The following is a 5,000-nucleotide window of genomic DNA, read 5'->3' as shown; positions in this document are numbered from 1 at the left end:
TGTGGGCTCTCTTACACGATAAACGGGCCGTCAGGTCCCCATGGTTAAGGTGCGGGGAAAAGGGAAAAGCGTTCTTTGGCAAACTGTATGGAGGGGGGGGCTTGCATTTTCTGTGGAGGGGGTCTTGAATTTTTGTCCTGGTCGGCATACACGGGGGATTCCCTACATAGCAAAACCAGACACATTTTTCCCCCACGATGTTCCGGTAGTGGTTAGGCTCGGGGGTTTTCCAAAACGTTCTGAAAGAGGTAAACCCAAATCGAAAGCCCAAATTTTCTGTATTCACGCCTCGGAATTCGAACGTCTCCCGCAGGGAGAGTGTGATATAGTCATCTCCGGCAGCGGGAGTTCATCACGGGCATTTTGCCGGTTCTTTTTGCAGCTTGATGGGCCCCGTCAATCGGGACGTTGTGATGAGCGGCTTGACGTGAAGCTGACAAGCTTTTTGCATCTCATCCCCAAAGTTTTGTGTTTTGGCCCTACCACAACTAACAAATAAAATATGAAATAAAAACCACACAAAAGTTCAAGTAGCTACTGCTTATCTAAACACAATGTTTTTTTTTTTATATGGGTAGGTTTCTCTTTTAAAAGAATAAAATAAACGGAGTAATGACAATTTGGATAATAAAAAAAAATATTATTAAATGCCCCGTTTTAACACTATGCGGGGGCAACCGGTTTTTAGAAGGGGAGGCTGGGAAAAAGGGATATTAAATGTTGTATGTAGGGAATAGTTATCCTGGACCCAAATAATGGTTTACTGGGGTTTTAAAGCTGTTACGATGCCTCAATTCCCAAATATGAAATGATAACAAAGTAAATTTTATCAGTACGATAATGGAATGACTTCCAGAAAACGTTTGCTAAGGTAGGGATCTGCTTCCTCCAGGTGAACCAAAAAAACTGGAGCCCGGATCATTAGCACCAAAGGGCCTTGTGGACTCCCTGCTTCTACGAAGTGAAATTTTCGGGTTCTGGAAGTGAAAAAGTGTGGTAAATGATTGTAAGGCCCACGGTGGGAAAAGTTACATGTCGCCCTTTGGGTATTTTGTGGCTCCCTGCTGCTGTTTTAAAAGTTACGGTTGATGAAATAAAATTATAAAATTAATGTATATTTTACATCTTCATTGTGCCCATTGACAAAAGAAAAAAAAAATTGATTTTCAAAATATCAGGAAAAGTTAAATGAAAGCACACTCAATTCATGTGGGTCGAAAGGGTACCTCTACCCACACACACAAAACCAACCACACACACACAAACCACCACCCACCACACCCACACACACACACACAACACACACAACACACAACACACACACACACCAACACACACACACACGCAACCACCAAAATATATATATATATATATATATATATATATATATTTATATATATATAAATATGATATAGATAATAGATAGATAGATAGATGATAGTTTTTATATATATATGTATATATATATATTTTATAGATGAAGTGATGATAATATTTATATATATATGTGTATATATATATATATAATTATATATATAAAATTATATATAATATAATATATGAAATGGGTATCATGTTTAAGTAATTAAAAAACTACTATATACTCATCACACACCTAAACAAAACAGGTAACAATTGTGTATGAATGAACCGTATTCATATTGACAAGTAGACCAAGGTATGAATGAGAATAATATTTTTCACAACAGAGATATATTTACCGGTTTCGATTACGCCCCTTCGTAGAAATCAGTCTTTCTGACAAAGACGTAATCGAAAGGGTCAAACATCTCTTTTTTTGTGAAATATTCATTCTCTTCTCCTTTCTACAGTGTATGAATTTATATATTATGTATATATATATATAATAAAATATATATTATATATATAATATATAATATAATATATATAAAATATGCATGTCCTTTCATATTATTTTATATGTTATATATACAGTATAATGTTATATATATATATTATATATTATATTATATATTATATATATATTTAATACACCACACACAAAACCCATATTGTTGCTGTATATACTATATATTCAAAAATGTATACATATACATATATTTAAGTATTATATATTTTTTGTGTGTGTTTTCATATATTTACAAGGGTTATCATATATCACATATTGTTATATAAATAACAACCCTTCCTGACCAGGATCAACCCTGGGTAACTCCGGGTATGAAACCGGGGCCATTAAAACCCAAACCCCTGCCACACACCCCTAAATTGTGCAACTAGGAGGGTTTACTAGCCCATAGACTTACCTTCTACTCTATTGGTAATGATGCGAAGTTTTACGCTCACCCCCCCGTGGGCCCCTGGCCCCCGGTTTCTACCCCGGGTTACCTATTCGAGTCCCGGTCAGGGAAAGGTGTTATTTATCGATATCAATGCGGCATTCATTATTTCCCTCCTCATAAAAATACCTCAGTACATCGACTTTGGGGTTTTAATTGCTAAAACAAATTTTCCACCGAGTGCCCAGGGGGGTGAGCGTAAAACTTCGCTGTCTTACTCAAATAGAGTAGATAGGTAAAGTCTAGGGCTGTAAGATCCTGTTCACCCCTTTAGTGGGGCGTGTGGCATGGGTTGGGTTTAAACCTGGCCCCCGGTTTCATACCCGGAGTTTTCCTGGTTCGGTCTGGGGGGAGGGGTTTTTTTTTATCGTATCAATGCGGCATTTCATTATTTCATCTTTCATGTATATATATATTTTTATAAAATTTTATTATATAATATATAAATATTAAAATATAATTTATTTATTTATAAATATAAATAAATAAATATAATATACAATATTACATTTGTATGATTATAGAAAACCGATGTAAATTATGCAAACACCCACACAAAACTTCTATATATATATACATTACATATATATGTAATGTATACATTTTTTGAATATATATGTAATCACGCAGCCATATTATGTATATAATATATTATATATATATATATTTATAAAAATATAATAATAATATATATATACCGTCTATTACACAATACACAATATTTAAGGGACATGTACATATTTTATATAAAATTATATATTATATATATATATATATATATATTATATATATATATATATAATATATAGGGACATGTCCTTCTATATATGGTATATGTTAAGACAGGGAAATATATAATATATATATTATATTATAAAATATATATTAATAATATATATATATACATATCATACAATACACAACCAACACACAACAACACACACACACACACAACACACACACACACACACACACACCACACACCACACACACACACACCAAATATTTAATCTATATTTGTATATATATACACACATATATATATAAAATATATAAATCAAAATATAAAATTATATACACACAACCACCCCACAAAACACACACACACACACACACACACACACAACCACACACACACACCACACACACACCCCACACACACACCACACAAATATATATATATATTATATATTTATATATATATATATATATAGATATATAGATTATATATGTACATATATATACATCATATATATATAGATATGTATATATATATTATATATATATTATTTTATATAAAATATATATTTTATATATATACACACGCCACATTTATACATATACATGGTATGTACGTATGTAAAATATATATATATATATATATATATATATATTTATATATATATATATATTGTATATTATATATATTTTAAACATATATATATATATATATATTTTATATATATATATATAAAATGTATCATGTATATGGATAGAAATGTATGTATGTATATATATATAAATGTATGTATTTGTATATATTTGTATACACACACACACCGACACACACACACACCCCAACACAACACCACACACCCACACACAAAACGCACACACACACACACACACACCACACACACACACACCAAATCGGGTAACAATAACGTAAAAATTATTTTTTGTATATATATATCTAAATATATTTTTATAATATATATATTTTTATATATATTATATACATATATCATATTATTATTATCTATCTATCTATTTTATTATATATATATATTAATTATATATATATATATATATATATATAATATTATGTATAACATAAAAAACCGTAGTAAATATATAAAATATATTATCATATACTATTATGAAAGTATATTATAATTTAAAATATATTGAAAAATACATACCAATACTATATATAATATTATATGTTATATATATAATATATATTATATATAATGTATGTTGATGTTACAGTATTCATATTTATATATATATATTTTTAAATATAACTATTTTACATCATTATATTCAATAGTATATAAATCAAATATGTATATATATGTATTATCTGGACTATACATATATGTATACACCAACCCGCAACACAACACGGAAACCCCAAAAACCACCACACACCAACACACACACACACACACACACACCACCACACACACACACCACCACACCACACACACATATATACTATATTACAACACATTTTAACTTATAGATATGTATATTATATATATATATAATATATATATATTTTCTATACACAGTATTGGATAAAATTTGTAATATATATATATTATATATATATATATAATTATTTTAATTGTTGCATGTATGCATTTGTATAATTTGCACACCCCAAACACACCCACCACACCACCAAAAAAACACACAACACCCACACAAACACAAAACCAACACCCACAAAATTTTACTTAATCACACACTATAACATATATATGATATGTATATAAAATATATAATATATATATATAATAAATATTATATTATATATATATATCTATCCACACATTATCCTATACATGGTATGTACATATTATTTTTTATTTTATATAATTTATATATATATATATATTATAAATAATAATAATTTTATAAATATTATATATAATATATATATTCATATAT

This window comes from Penaeus monodon, chromosome 1, assembly GCF_015228065.2.
Source record: "Penaeus monodon isolate SGIC_2016 chromosome 1, NSTDA_Pmon_1, whole genome shotgun sequence".
Taxonomy (NCBI): Eukaryota; Metazoa; Arthropoda; class Malacostraca; order Decapoda; family Penaeidae; genus Penaeus; species Penaeus monodon.
The sequence above is the reverse complement of the archived record's forward strand: the minus strand, read 5'-3'. Positions refer to the sequence as shown.